Below are 16142 nucleotides of genomic sequence, written 5' to 3' on the forward strand. Positions count from 1 at the left end.
CCTTCCCTTTTCCCCTTTCTCTTCCCCTTCCCCTTCTTCTTCCTCTTTCTCTTCCCCTTCCCCTTTCCCTTTCCCTTTCCCCGTTTCCCCCTTTCCCTTTCCGTTTCCCCTTTTCCCTTTCCCCCTCTCCCTTTCCTTTTCCCACAGTGTCCCCTCAGTTGTTCCCCTGTCCCAGCTCCCCCCCCGCTCTCCTCCATCCCTTCTCAGAGCTCTGCCCTGTGAAATCCCCCTCCCTCCCCGTGGTCCCTGCCTGCTCTCCCGGTGAGCTGTGCCCTTCCCTCGCTCCAGGTGTGCCCTGTCCCGCCCTGGCTGTCGCTCCAGAGGTGCTGGAGCTCCGTGACCGCACATGGAGCTGCAGCTCCTCCAGGCAGGTGGCCCTTTGCCCTGTTCTGTGGCTCCTCCAGCCTCTCCTGCTCCTGCTGCTCTGCATCCTTTTGATCTGGGAGTGCCTGCAGGGAGAGCTGTGGTGGCTGCAGCCTCTGTACCTGTGCTCTGGAGGGACAGCTGGGTTGTTACATGATGTAGTTATTAGCCATTGTTAGTCAAAACATCCAATGAAACAATAATTAAGATTTGTGACATAATTGCCTTACAAAAGCCCATTGAAAAGGAGAAGCAATAATAAAGCTGAAAGAAAGAACTGCTTGTTGCTGGGACAACTGAAACTGTAGCAGCAGGTAAGACTATTGTTGATGGGCTGGAAATCTCGAATTTAAATGTTCACTCTGCTCTCAGCAAGTGCCACAAATGAATTTTTCTGCATGCCTGACCTTCTTTGCAATCAGATGGCGTTGGATTGTGACTTGCATGTGGCTTCATTTGCTAATGCACATCCCACTGTTGGTAATGCCCGACTGAGTGATGCTTCACTGCCCCTCTCAGGCTCCTGTTCGAGTGAAACACTCGCTAAGATGATCTGAGCTCCTCTGTTGCTGGATGAGTCCATGTGCAACTGGGCTACTTTCAATTATAGAACAGTGAAAGCTTTGAATTCCTGCTCCAGACTAGTTATTAACGTTGGCATCACACTGTGATAAAACCACATTTTTAATCTTACAGTACTTAAGGTACATAAAGCACCTCTGCTGCTTGAGATTTACTGGCTTCCCACTGCTCAGGTTCACTTTGTCAGCAGAGAGGAAAGTCTGCTTTGAGTTCTCAGGTAAAATGGAGAGAGCTGGACGAAACAGTTGTTCAAAGGCCTTCTGTGGGCAGGGGGAAAATTGCAGAGCAAGTACAAATTGCCTGCTTTGCTTAATTAAAAGAAACAAAAAAAAAAAAAAAAAGAAAAACAACCCCTGCCCCTCAAACCTCCAAAACATATGGGAATTGTGGAAATATCAGGAATAGTTGAGGAATTATTAAGTCTTATCTCTTCACCAGTTAAGGTTATCTGTGGTTGCTGTGGGTGGTATTTAGATCTTAACTGCAAATTCTTTCCCAGGAAATATATGAAGAGAAATAGTGCTTAAGTCCCAGAATAGCATAGTCTGGGTTAGGGAGAGCTGAGCTGAGCTCAGGCATCCTCAACTCAGCCTGGAAAACTTGTGTTTTGGATAATCCAACTTGTGCTTGAGCTGTTAAACCTCTTTTTGCTTTTCCCTTGCTCCAAAGGCTTTCTGTCCATGCTTTTTTTTTTTTGCTGCAGGAAGCTTGGCCTGACCCTTTTGGGGGAGTTTGTGGAGCAGAACAACGAGCTGGAGCTTTGCAGGGAGTCAAAACCTGAACTCCTCTGCTGGCAGCAGCTCCTGGGTTTCTGTGTTGGTAGAGGGCTCTGGGAACATGTGACTGCACTGAATTCACTGCTTCTGCTTCACTCTTGGACGTTTGTGAGCACAGAGGTTAATAAACCCGGGGATAATTGGGTATTTCAGCACCAGCACCTCATTATTAAGTAATAGCTTTTTATGAAACTGCGTAATTTCACCAACTCTGCCTTATTTTTTTGACATCCAGTGTTAGAGCCAGACTCTTTGCTGGTGTAAATGGGCATTAAAACTGCTTTAGTTGCTCTGGTTTACCCCAGTTGAGGCTGCTGTAGCTTTGACAGCTTCTCTTTAGTGCAGCTTAATTACTTTTACACAGGCAACAATTTTCTCTTCAGAGTCCACCTGACCTTGTCAAGCGGGTTCATCTTTGACCACAGTCTGCTCCTCAAACTTCCATCTCCTTAAAAAACCCAGGTGATTATAAGCATAATTTTCTATACAGGAGTTAATTGAAGCTTTCTCTGGCTTGCACAGGAAGGATGTTTCCCAGCAGGCCATGCAGGGAGAATTGCAGAGTGGGGCATTGCAGCCAAAAGAAATATGCTCCTGAAGCTGCTGGAATTTCAGAGTAGTGGTGCAAGAAGACATGTGATGATCTTCAAACATTTCAGCTGTTTGTTGTTTTTAAATTTATATATTTAAACATATAGGCTTTTTAGGTTTTAAAATTCATATATTGTTTTATGCAAAGTGCCATCCATTTAATGAGTGGACCTGGGGGCTGTGACTGTTCTTAGTCCTACTTTGCTGTAGTAAGCTGGTGTCATTCTGCTGTAGGTTTTCAGATTATTCTGGATAAAACAGACACACCTTTTTCACTGAAAGAAACAGAAGACATGGGGCTACACCTCTCAGTTGACTTTGGAAACCCCAGTGCTGTGTTTTATTCAGCCTTGAAACAAAGCAGCTCCATTTTCCTGTGGTTTGTTTCAATCAAACTTTTCCTCAAAAAACAGATATTTATAAACAAGCTTTACTTGTCTTTGGAGAAGATGCCCCTGTTTGTCTGTGCAGGTGGGCTCCCAGTGCCTGTGTTGTCCCCAAATGCTGCTGGGGCTGTGCCTCCAGTGTTTCTGTCACTGGCTGACACGTGTTACCCGTGAGGAATTCTCTCTGATTTCCAGCAGCTCCAGGAAGAGCATTTATGTGTTCATTTATCTGGCAGCACATCTCTAGAAAGATTGGTAGTCAGGTAGAAATGTCAGCCGCGTCTCTCCCTGATAAAATTTAGATAAATAAAAACTCAGAGAAGAAACTGAAGGAGAGATTTATTGAGAAAAGACAAACTGTTAGAAATTTCCTTTGTGAAAATGCGGAATAACATCAGAAACTAATGGAGTGAAAGGTTTTCTGATGACCACGGCATGACTCCTGCTTTTTTCTTTACTAAGAGATAATGTATTCACAATATCCCATTGTCTTTCCTTTGAAGGAGTTTCAAACATGCCTGAGGAAGGCTCCTACTGTCTGAGAACTCTGATTTCAGTGCTATGCCAAAATTATATGGGGCTGCTCTTTCAGTTTGAGGCTTTTGAACATGCAGTTTGAGAGTGCTGTGGGTGCACAGGAACAATGTGTTGGGAGATGGGAGCAGGAGCTCATATAACACCCTTGGAAAAATATCTTCTACTCTGTAGGACCCATCTGTATTCATGTAGGAAATCCCAGTTCATTTGCACGTTTTGGTATATAAAAGCTACCCAGCTTGTAAAGGACAGTTTAAATCAAATGGATATGTGCAAGAAGAAGAGGGAAAACAAGGCTTCTTTATTCCCTGTGTTGCAGAGGAGGAAGGAGGTGGGGATGGATGGAGTGACATGAGAAAACTCTGGAGAGCTCAGCTTCAAAACTGAAGTCAGGTTTCTTGAGTTTAATATTCTGATAAATAGATCTTCAGCTTTTGTTGGAACCGACTGTGTGTGTATACACACAAATTAGGGATGTGGAGATTGCTGGGATGGGGGGGCTTCAAAGACTGAAAAAGCAGGACGGGCCTGAATTCATTCACTAAGAACCTGCTCCTGGCAGCTCTCACACGGTGCTAATAACAGTGCTGGGGACACAAAGCCTTTATTCTCTCTCACTAAAGCCTTAAATGGGCTCTGAGTGCCCAGCTCATTGTACAGGGGGAGGTGATGCTGCATGGTGCTGGTGGCCCTGGGCTGGATGTTCCTGGAGCCTGAGGTCCAGGTGAACTGGGGTGGGAGCTCATCCATGAGAAAAGACCACCCTGAGGTGGGTGGTGTGCATTGGGTTTGTGTGGTCAGGTTTTGGTAGTGGGGGGAAAACAGGGAGAAGCTGCCAGAGGCTTCCTCCATGTCCTGCAGAGCCCATTCCAGCTGGCTCTGGATGGACCCACTACTGGCCAAGGCTGAGCCCAGCAGGAATGATAGCAATGCCTATGGAATAACACGTTTAAGAAGGAAAAAAATAAATCATTGTGCAGAGGTAATTGGGTCCAGAGAAGAGCAGAGTGGGAATATGTGAGAGGAACAGCCCTGCAGACCCTGAGGTTGGGGCAGAAGGAGGGGCAGGAGGTGCTCCAGGAGCCGGAGCTCAGGTTCCCCTGCAGCCCGTGGGAAAGCCCACGGTGAGGAGCTGTGCCTGCAGCCCAGGGAGGAGCAGCAGGGTGCAGAGACCCACCTGCAGCCCATGAAGGGCTGTGGTGGAGCAGAGACCCACCTGCAGCCCAGGGAGGAGCCCACAGGGAGCAGGGGGATGCCCAAAGGGGGCTGTGACCCCCTGGGAAACCCTTTCTGGAGGAGGCTTCTGGCAGGGACTGCAGCCCCTGGGCAGAGGAGCCCACGCTGCAGCAGGTTTGCTGGAAGGACTTGTGGTGCTGGAGCTGTGCCTGAAGGACTGACCCCATGGAAAAGTGTCAGAAGCTCCTGGAGAACTGTTGCTGTGGGATGGACTCACGCTGGAGAAGCTGGTGAAGGACTGTCCTCCATGGGAGGGACCCCAGGGGAGCAGGGAAAGGACTCCAACTCCTCTCCCTGAGCAGCAGCAGAACAACCTGGGATGAACTGACTGTGACCCCCATTCCCATCTCCCTGCAGCACTGGGGGACAGGAGGGACAACTTGGGAAGGAGGAAGGGTGGGGACAAGGTGTTTTCAAGATTAGTTTTACTCCTCATTCCCCTGCTCTGACTTTGGTTCATAACAAATCCAGTTGATTTCCACACATCAAGTCTGTTTTGCCCGTGATGGTGTTTGGTGGGGGATCTCCCCTGGGCCTTATTTCAAATTATGAACCTTTGTTATATTTTTCCTGCCCTGTCCAGGCGAGAAGGGCAGTGATAGAGAGGCTTTGGTGGGTACCTGGCATCCAGGGTCAACCCACTACACCTTTCTTCTCCCATTTTCCTTGCTGATACCTGATGTTTTTATGCTGTTGTGCTCCTCCCAAAAAGGAAATGGTGATGATGCTGCTTACCTTGGTTTCTTTTATTTTTGCCAGCCACCTTTCCAGTGTTTTTGGCAGTCTATAAGCAGTCCCTTGCAATTCTCTTGCCCTTTTGGTCACAAGTTTTGCTGGGTGCCTCCTATGAGCAAAAGTACTTTCCACCACTTGGTCTAAGTATCAGAGGCCTCAAAGTTGGCTGCAGCTCCCTGGTATTGATTTGGGAAACACTGTGATAAGCATTTTGTCTTACAGAAAGGAAGCAGCTTGTCAATTATTTGCCTCATGTGAGACAGATAAAGCTTACTCTGTGCACAGGCTTCTGAGTTGGATTTTAACTGCTTTACAGGCATTAAATTGGTATTTGCATGGCAAGTATTTAAACTTGGAATTAAGATGTGTATTTGAGCAGACACATAGCTGTGTGTCTGGGCTTTTCAGGTAGGATGTACTCAGAGGGTGAATTCAGAGCGCCCACTCTTTAATAGAGTGCCAGATTTTACTAACCTGTGTGAGATTTCACCTTGTTTTTCTTTTAAAGCCACTAGAGCATTATTTTGCTGTGGCTACTCCCCCACAAAACCCTGTTACTAATGCATGAGTGTGCTTTAAACTCAGTATTTCTCTCTTATTTGAAATTCTTTTGTACTTTTCTCTGTATTTTTGAAGGGGGCTTGCATTAGGCAAGGCTTCAGGACCTCTTGGTGTAGCAGATTAGAGCGTTAACTGTGCACTTTACCCCTTGAATGGATTTTATTCTCTCTGTTCTTGAGTGGCAGAAGGGAACAGGCATTTGTGCCCTGGCTGTTTTGATTCACACTCTGATATTATTGATAAATTGAGCCAGCAAAATACACACAGATTAGCAGATTGGAGGTGCCAGGTTTGTGTCCTTTCAGGATCAGAACAAGTTACTGCACTTAAAGTTGCTAAAGGGAAAAGTAATGCCTTGTGATAGACAAGGCACTTGCTCTAAAGCATTTTTTTTTTTTTTTTTGGTTCCAAAATATCCTGGATATCAGTGCTCCTAAATGTTTTTGGCATCTCAGCGTTGCCAATGGCAGCCAGCCTGGAATTAGCCAGCAATTAACACTCCCTGGGGATTTGCTAATAGCTGGAAGGGGTGGGTGAAAAGGGATGCTGAGCAGGGTGATCGGAGGGTGAGTGTCCTTCGCTGTGATCAGGCTGAGAGAGCAGCCACCAGGAAATCAGGCATTTCCCCCCTGCCTGGTGATAAAACCGAAGTGTCCTTAAGTGCTGCAATTTCCTTAGAGCCTTGGCTTTATTTTTCTTCCCGTGGTGGTGGCGGCTGGCTGTAGTTTCAGTCTGATATTAGAAGGTCTTTAAGAAAACCAGGGTTTCATGGGAAATCCCCCTTGTGGCTTCCTTCTGAAATAAGAGCAGCAATGATAATAAAAAATAAAACATTTTATTTCTCTTATGTTTCATTTACTGGTATTTTGTCCAAACTAAGTTTTTTGTCAGTGCTCTGGGCAAAAGCAATGATGCCAATAAACAATATCACATTTTCTCTGCTCCGGGAGTGTTCCAGGAGGCTGCTGTTGCTGACACTTTCATTCCTCAGTGGGGCTCACGGCACATGTGTGACCTGAGAACATCCTGCCGTCCCTTCAAAGGATGATCTTCCACAACCCTCTCTGTGTGAAGGTGGGATCTCCTCTCCTGCCTTGCCAGACATCAGTTTAATAAGAAGACCGAACTAAAGATCCCCCTCGGAGGTGACTTGCTCTCCTCCTCCTCTCCCGACAGGGAGAAAGTTAATGAGCTCCTGTTGTAACCTCAGAAAGACTCTCAAAACCTTCCAAAGCTGTGGGGAAGGGCTGCAGCTCAGAGCCAGACATCCTGAGTGAAGTAAATGCTCTCAAAACACTTGAGGGAGGAAAGGTTTGGGGTGGGGATGGACAGCTTGGCTTTTAAGGCTTGGACTTTCTTCTTGGCTCCCCAAAGTCTCCCTGAAGCCCAGGTACAGAGCAGCTGCTCTGCCAGGTCTGTGGATCCTGTTGGCAGCAAGTCCTTCTGTTAAATTCCTTATTTCACCTCTGACTCCACACAGGGGGGTTTGGGGCTCATTTACCCTTTTTGGCAGCTTGTGTTAAATCCCCTCCTGGTCCCGGTGCTGACTGTGGTGCTCCTGACTCTGCAGCCTCGTGTTTACCTCTCACAAATCCACTTCAGAGGAGCTGAAAGTGCCTGGAGAGAGTTTTAAGCCTGGCTACTGCAGAGTGCAGAGCTCCTCAGTTTCCTTTTTAAAGGCAGTGAAAGCTGCCATTGTGTTAAAATCAAGAGGGATGCGAATCTCCAAGTCTCAGTAAATTATTCTTGTCACTCAGTGTCTCCTCCTGCATTTGGATTTCTCTGAAGCTTATTAAAACATGTCTGAAAAATAAGAAGGGGAAGCAGCACCTCGGGTCACAGTAAATGATGTTGTTTATAGTTTGCCTGCACCAGGAAAGACAGTAAATTAATTTGAGCTCCTCACATCAGGGAGACTTCAGATGACAGTGAATCTCTGTGGGGACACCATGTGCAACCTGATTTCTAACTTTTATCTAATTTTGAAAAGAAGGAGTGGAAATGGGTGATCTCTCTCCATAAATTGGGACCTGGACAGACAAATCACCTTGGTCTGGAGAAGGAAAGAATGGTGTTTGTGGTGTGGAAGAAACGAGTTGTGTTCTTGTCTGACACAAGCCTTATGTGACCTTTCACAAAGCACTAAATTAGCCCATCTTTTGTCTTCCCCTGTTTTATAGCAGCTCTAAAACGCTCATAAAGTGTATTTTTTTTTTTTTTTGCTAGTTTAGCTTCAATTGAAGTGTTTGTGGTTTTCCAGAGCAGATCATATTGTGTGGCATTGCCCTTCTTACCGTTCCCACTCACTCACAGTGTCATCCTATCCCAGGACAGCATTCCATAGGGCCAGCAAGTTCCCATCAGTGGGATGGGGTGGGTGCAGTTCCCTGAGTGTCTTCCAGGCCCAAAGGTAGGATCCTGCCAACACCTGAAAAATTATGATTGTTTTTTAGTCTAAACATGGCCCATGGAAACCACACAGAGAAAAGACACAGAGAGTAGGCACAAAAAATATCTGTGACTTGTCTAAAACCCACTGGTATTTTGGAGTCTGCAGGTGTCACCAGAACACTTTGTATAATGGAAAACTCTTCTTTTTACAGATTATTTTGTGAAGTAAATGAAGGACTCTGTATTTTCTTCCTTCAGTGTGCAGACAGAGCATTCCTTCTGCCAGTCCTTCTCCTGGCTTTGGGAACTGTGTGTGACCAACCTGATCTCCACCTTTCAACCTTCCATCTGGAATTCTGAAAACTTTCCTGAGAAAATGACTGTTAGTCTTTGTAACCTTTTTTATTCCCTGGAAGAGAGTCTTAAATTGAGACTGAGTAAAGAAAGATGTGCATAAACCCTTGTTTTGGAAAGAAAGGGAAGAATCGTGTGCTTCAATCCTTGAAAATTGCTGTATTACAGAGGACAACTCCTGGTTTATTTTATTTGTTGATGATACGTGTTTCTAAGGTTTTATTGCCTGGTTCAGACTCATTAAAGCATCTTTTGGAGGAGTCCCTTTTAAGAAGGGAGCGGGAGGGATGGAGAACAAAAGGCCCCCCCTGCCTCAAGGTGCTCTCAGACTCAAAGTGCAATTACTCATGTTAAATCCTAACTCTCCAACATTTGTCTTGAAAAATGTCCCGTATTTTTCTAAAATGATTAGATTGACCAAAGAAATGGAGACCTATTTTATGTGATGATACCTCGTGAAATTAAGGTTGACAGGCGATAGACTTTCTCTTGAGGGGCACTTGAGAGAGAAAAGTAATCAATGGAGAAAGTTATAGGGAAATGTTAGCATAAGAATGAGTGGTTTCAAATAGTCTGCTCATAAATTTGGGCTGGACTTCAGGAGTTTGCTCACAGATAGAGGAAATGAGGTTTTGGAATGACTTTCCAATAATAATGGAAAAAGCAATCAAGCGAGTTGTGAGAGACGGAATAAGTTTTCTGCTATAAAACTTCTCATCTCGCTCATTCCCTGGGAAGTTCCTCACAGGCCTGTGTTCCTGCCCTAATGGAAATTCCCCAGGGGACAGGGCTGGCAGCGTGGCATCCTCCAAAGCCTCCTCTATTGGGAATTTTCAGAAGGGAGAGAAAGAAACTTCCCCCCAGCTTTTAGGAACCTTTATGGGTAAACAGAGGGTTGGGGTGACCCCTGGCTGGCTGCCAGATGCCCACCCAGCTGTTCCCTCACACCCCTTTCCCCAGAAAATCCCATTATTCATGTGCTGCTGGAAAAGTTCAGGGGGAATTTGTTGGTTCTTCTGCCATTGAGCCTTGAAGTGTGGAAAAAATCCCTTTATTTTTGAGCCTTTCTGACTTTCTTCACAGTCAGCATCACTAAAGACCTCCGAGAGATGTAAACAGCAACATTCCCATTTTGCACGTAAAAATAAACCTTGCTGGCTTGCTTGGAACTAATTTTCTAATTAATGGCCCCCTGATTTTGTTTTTTCCTTAGAAGTTTTGTTATTCCTGTGGATAACAGTCCTTTTGTTGTTGTTAGGCTCGTTTGGGTTATTTGTCCCCGGTGAGTGCCTCTTTTGATTTAACTTTAGGCAGTTGGGCAGAACAATACAGAGAGGAGAAATGAAAGTGCACAGAAAATATTCATTAAAAATATAAGTCCTTGCCTTAATTGCCAGGTGCAAGATTGCTTTTCTTTAGATTCTTTTCTCACAGCCTATTAACAGCCCCTTGTCTTTTTCCTTTTTTTTTTTCTAACCTTATATTTCTTTCCCAAAATGTGTTTAACAAGTGAAAACATTCTCCTTTAAAGGTCACACCGCTCTCAGATTGACTTGACTGTTGATTGCACTTGAGCTCCTTGCTTTAATTCATGTTAACCCCATTTGTTTTTAATTAAGCAATGTCTTTTAAGCAAAGATAGTCCATCACTGCTGGCAACAGGTGAGTTTTGCTTTTTAATATTCAGCCTTATATTTTAGTTTAACAGAGAGGAGGCTTTGAGGGTGATTTACTCAGACTATAGATTTTTCTAAGCAGGAATGCAAATTGTCTCACAGTTTTGCAAATGTCCAATTTAACTTAATAGCTTTCAAAGTGAATTGGAATAGGAACAACTCACCTAGACACAGACCCAACTGCATATTAACATATATTAGCTTGGGATCAAGGGGGTACCAGGTGGTATTTATGTTTATTAACACTGACTCTGTCCAAAAGTAACCCTTTCAGAACCAATGGGCTGATTCCTTTCTCCTTTCCCCTTTCCCAAACCTTCCCCTTTCCCTCTCTCTTCTCTCCCTCTCTGTCTCCTGTTCCCCTCCTTGTCCCTAATATTCACAAAATAATGGTTTGGGTTTGACAAATCAAATACAGATTTTGATATCTGGGTTATAGTGCTTAAAACAAAATGGAAAACAAACAAAAAATCCCAAAGGAAAGGGCCACAGATTTCCAGGGTAAGCTCTGGCACTGCTTTTTTTTCCATCAGCTTTCTTAATTTTTCTTGTATTCTGAAGTGCATCAAAGAAGAGAACACAGAGAAAGTTGTCTGTATTGTTTGCTTCTTGTCGGTGTTAATCATTTAATGCTGATTACTTGCTTAGAGCACAATTTCTGTGCAAAGAAACCAACCAAGGAAATGTAATCCTGTCTAAAATTTGCAAGTGAAAGGGCAATGGGGGTCTAAGAAAGCATTAAAGCCTTTCAGATGATATTTGGCAGCTGAAGGCACGAGAACTCTTAAATCTTTCTCAATTTGTAGTGATTAGTAAATATTACACATGACTTTCTAGGAGTTTTGCTTTTCCTTTTATGCCATCTCTGTCTTCTGACAGCAGAACTGGAAATTCTGGCAGTTGTGACTGGAATGTTAAGAACTGAACGAGGTGTTTTTAGTCAGTAGGATTCATTAGCTGGTTTTGCTTGAGTTGTGTAATATCATCATTATTATAGATATACTTACAGAATTAATTTGCTTTGCTTTTACAAGACAGAACAGAATTTCTTACATATTTATTACTTGGTGATTAAGCAACAGTAAACCCTTTACTTCTAAGCAGGAGATTTTTCTCAAAACACCTAAATTTTTTTTATTTCATGTATTCAGTCCTTCTCCCCCCACCTTGCTGGAGTTTTTGATAATAGATTCTTGGCTTTTTCTACTGCTTCTTGGATAAAGTAATGAAAAGGAAGCCAACAATGGTAATCAAACTGCATTATAGCAAAGCTCTGCCTTTCAGCTCCCAATTGCTGCAGAAATCGGGCCCAATTCATTCCATGTAAATGAAATTTCCTTCCTCTTTTCACAAACATGTTCCCCAAATACTGTGTATTTCTTCTCATTAATTCAGGGAAAAGCTCAACTTTGAAACTCAGCAATTATTAGGAGTTCTCTGGGCTGCAGAAGATGGCAAAAGTAGCTGAGGACACCAATAAATACAGTAGCCACACACATCTTGCTGCTCCTCCTTCTAATTTCACTGCCAACAAGGAGCAGACAAAGTGAACAATAAATGGACTTGTTAGAGCTGTTAGGAAAAAAAAAAAATCCAAAAATGCAGTGCACGTGCTTTTTACTATGTGATCAAAATGGTTTTCTCTTTTTTACCTGACAGGTTTCTTGATGTTTTCTTTATTCCAGGTTCTTTTTTGGGCAGGAGAAATTCATAGCCAAGTCCTGTCTGCTTACACAAAGGCTCCATTGCTCCTAACTTTGTGATGAATGGGTAAGAGTTTTCTTCACTTAAAATCTTAGGGGGCTTTTTAATTTAGTTTTTTCCCCCTCATTTGGCACTCTGTTCAAAAAGGTGTGTCTTTTACTGTCTCTCACAGCCACGTTTCCAGTGCTGCTGCTGCTCTGTGCCTGGGTTTGCACATGTTATGAAAAATGTGCTGGAAGCTCCTTCCAGCATTTTTGTTTCATCCCTGTATTTCTTCTCTGCACATCTCTGCTCCCAGTTCATGGAATCACAGAATATCCTGAGCTGGAAGGGACACACAAGGATCATCCAGTCCAACCCCTGGCCCTGCACAGACACCCCTAAAATACCACCCTGTCCCTCAGAACATTGTCCAAACCCTCCTGGAGCTCTGGCAGCCTTGGGGCTGTGCCCACTGCCCTGGGGAGCCTGGTCAGTGCCAACCACCCTCTGGGGGAAGAACCTTTCCCTGAAATCCAGCCTGAGCCTGCCCTGGCACAGCTCCAGCCATTCCCTGGGTGCTGTCCCTGCTCACACAGAGCAGAGCTCGGTCCCTGCCCCTCCTCTGCTCAGCCACAGCTCTCCAGAGGGAAAAGAAGCACCTGGGAAACCAGGGAACAGGGGAAGAGAGCAAAGGAGGGAGAGGAGAAGTGAGCAAAGCTTGCTCTGAGTGCAGAGGTGATAAACGCTCAGCTGAGCCCTGTTACTGAGCCACGTGGCAAATTAGTGCCTGGAAAGAGTTTTTCTTAGTAGGAAAACGTTGGACAGCTTTTGTACAGTGACACTGGGGAGGAAATAACTCAGTGCTCTCATTGCTTCCCAAAATTGGAGAGCTCAGCTCAAGCAGCAGCGAATCCTCAGTGTGTGTCTCTCTCCCCTTCTCCCATTATCACTCAGAGGTATCAGAATTATGGAATGTCCTGAGCTGGAAGGGACACACAGGGATCATCCACTGCAACCTCTGGGCCTGCACAGACACCCCTAAAATACCACCCTGTCCCTCAGAGTGTTGTCCAAACCCTCCTGGAGCTCTGGCAGCCTTGGGGCTGTGCCCACTGCCCTGGGGAGCCTGGGGGAAGAACCTTTTCCTGAGATCCAACCTTACCCTGCCCTGGCACAGCTCCAGCCATTCCCTGGGTGCTGTCCCTGCTCACACAGAGCAGAGATCTGCTGCGCCAAAGGTGGGGATGATGAAGGTGTCCCTGCAGGAATTCTTGCCCTGTGTTCTTCAGAAACAGCTCAGCAGAGATCTGGGAAGTAGCAGGAAAGAAACCAGATAGGAGAGGGGAAAAAATAAATCCACAAAGCAGATTTGAAAGGCAGCAAAATGCAGCTGGCTTCACTGGAGCAAAAATTCCTTGAGGGAAAACCCAGCATGAAGTATGAAACCCCCTGGGCCTGACTGAGCAGTGATTTTATTGCTTTGCATTTGGTGTGGTCACACCCAAGAGCTGCCATTTCAGACCCCACAGACATGTTAATAGAGGCAACACTATTAATGGGGTGAAATTTGTGCAAAGCCTCCCCCAAACCAAAATTCTCATCTTCTTCAGCTCCCAGTCTGCACAAGGAATTAAGGGTGGCTGATTCCCAGCCTGCTGGGATGATGGTGCAAAACCTACTCATGAATAAGGTCATCAAGCAGAGGTGCAAGTGCTGAGCTCTGCTCTGTGTGAGCAGGGACAGCACCCAGGCTGGAGCTGTGTCAGGGCAGGCTCAGGTTGGATCTCAGCCAAAGGTTCTTCCCCCAGAGGCTGGTTGGGCACTGCCCAGGCTCCCCAGGGCAGTGGGCACAGCCCCAAGGCTGCCAGAGCTCCAGGAGGGTTTGAATGATCCTCTGGGGCACAGGGGGAATTGTTGGGGTGTCTGTCCCAGGGGGAGTCCCAGTGATGCTCTGCTTAATTTCTGGAGGGCAGTTATGCTTAAAATAACACAGCTTTGGAGCCTGCTGGAGTGCAAATAGGATTTTACAGAATCATAGCACAGTTTGGCTTGGATGGGACCCTAAAGGTCATCTAGCCCAGAGAAGCTGTGGCTGCCCCATCCCTGGGAGTGTCCAAGGCCAGGTTGGACAGGGCTTGGAGCAACCTGGGCTAGTGGAAGGTGTCCCTGCCCATGGCAGGGGCTGGAGATGGGCTTTGAGGTCCCTTCCAACTCAAACCATTCCATGGCTATGGTTCTGTGTTACTCTTTCTCACAAACCATGTGCCACATTCAAGCATTGACCTTCCATGTCAGAAATGTTTAAATTAAGGTGGTGCCATCACTGGAACTGGCTGACAGGCACAGGGTTGAGATCTGGGGGAAGAAGCTGACACTGAAAACCCCACTGCTTTTGTTGTGTTCAGGATTTCACTTTGAATTTCAGAGTATTTCCCCCCAATGTGTTGTGTCCCTCTGTGGGAGAAAAGGATGAAACTCGGTGCCTTTCAGATTCCTGAGGATGGTATTCAACAGAATTTATGTTTTGGAGGGGTAAAGGAGATTTCTGGTGATGAGAGAGGCTCTGTTTGAATCTAATCCCTTTCACCTGTTGAACAATTATTGATGACTTTCATTAATAGGGTTTTGTTGCTGGTGCTACCTAAAAGAGAACAATCAGTCCTGCATCAAGCTACATGTGAAAAGCCTGTCTTTATTTGCATGGTAATGAAGTACTACCTAAGGTGTTAGAAGTAGAATCAGTAGGCTAATGAGATTTTATGCAAACAATCTCAAGTAACAACCTGGTCTCACCCTTAGATAAAAGGATTTGTTGGAAGTAGGAAAATACTTTTAAGGTGTTGGGTATTTTTTTTAAAAAAAAAAAAGATGTATTTTTGTATCAGTGCAAATTGAAACATGAAAAAGGAACTTTTTTGAAGTAAAATATTACAGAAAATAATTCCAATCTATCTACATGCTGTAGTAAATAAAGGCCTAATCAGGTTGTTTCCTGTGACAAGGGGTTTAGTCTTGTGCATCAGTTTTATTCTTTTCTTTGTCACTGATACTTAGCCTTCTGACTGAAGTTCACAGCTGGAGGCAAACCATCCTCTTTGGAATAAAAAATAAAATAAAATAAAAATACTAAAACTATTGCCTACAACTCCAACTGACACACTTTGCAGTCGGGGAGAACTGACCCTAAAGGTACCATGTTCTGGCTGAGCCAAACATGCCACAATATTTTGGGGAAAAAGTGTGGATATACTTCCTTAGCTTTGAATTGGTGCCCTTTCTTTATTCTATTTTACTTATGATTGATTCTCAAATGTTTTAAGTGCAACATTATTGCAGAAAGCACATTTTTCTGCTGCACTGGTTGGCTCCAAATTAGGATTTTCTGGAGTTTTTTGGTGGGAAGAGGGAAATGAACTCTGTGTTTGCTCAGAGAGAGACAGAGAAATCTGCAGGGAACTGCTGTGGCCAAACCCTATTTGGTCACAAATCTTATTTTGGCCCAGTTATGGGGCTGAGTCATAAGAAAAACATGTCTTAAATGCATATAAGGTACTGTGAAATATGGTACAAAAGTATGGGTTCAACTTTGTGAGGTGGCTTGAAATCTCACAAACTGTGGGTTTATCCAGCACACAGAAAAAAATACAATGTAAACTATGCAGTTTATTAGAAAGACATGACAAAAAACAGAGGCACAATCAGGAACCTTAGGCAAAACCAAAAAAATATTTAGTAAAGATAGAGCTAAATGAGTCTCTTTTTCTATTTTCCCAGCCAGCTCGAGTGTGAGAGAGAAAACCATATTTTTATCCAGAAATCTGTGCTCCTGCCAACAATCTTCATTCTCTTTGTGCAAGAAATAAACCAGTTTTCTACATTTTCTCAGGTTGGTTTTCTGATGGACTCCAAGGAAAAGGATGGGCAGAAGAGGAAAGCTTTTTGCATCCTTAAGGATGCATTTTTCCTGTCAGCTGCTCCTCCTGTAGGACTGGCAGCTCTGTTCCTCCTGGGATCAGGCAGGGGCAGCTCTGGAGTGGCAGAGCTGTTGTTCAGCCTGGGAGAGAAGCACTCCCTGTCCCCAGAGTGTTCCATCCTTTTTCATGAGTGTTCAGAACTGGATGGAGGTGAAGAGTTGTGTTATCTTCAGAATCCCAGAATGGTTTGGGTTGGAAGGGACCTTAAAGCTCATCCCATCCCACCCCCTGCCATGGGCAGGGACACCTTCCACTAGCTCAGGTTGCTCCAACCTGGCCTTGGACACCTCCAGG

General features: G+C 44.9%; 2 long non-coding RNA genes across 2 annotated transcripts in view; both read left to right on the forward strand.

The window, feature by feature from the left end:
• LOC113958192 overlaps positions 1-3600 on the forward strand; it is a 6685-nt gene extending 3085 nt beyond the window's left edge. The window contains exons 3-4 of the long non-coding RNA XR_003531443.1: positions 1649-1764; positions 3555-3600. This is a non-coding gene — a long non-coding RNA (uncharacterized LOC113958192). The remainder of the gene's footprint in view (positions 1-1648; positions 1765-3554) is intronic.
• A 7066-nt stretch (positions 3601-10666) lies between these two features.
• LOC113958194 lies at positions 10667-15750 on the forward strand. Its single transcript, XR_003531445.1, has 2 exons — positions 10667-11958; positions 15649-15750. It is a non-coding gene; the product is annotated as an uncharacterized LOC113958194 (long non-coding RNA).
• The last annotated feature ends 392 nt before the right edge of the window (positions 15751-16142 follow it).

The sequence above is a fragment of the Corapipo altera genome, unplaced genomic scaffold (genome assembly GCF_003945725.1).
Source record: "Corapipo altera isolate COAL_440 unplaced genomic scaffold, ASM394572v1 90, whole genome shotgun sequence".
In the NCBI taxonomy this organism is placed as follows: domain Eukaryota; kingdom Metazoa; phylum Chordata; class Aves; order Passeriformes; family Pipridae; genus Corapipo; species Corapipo altera.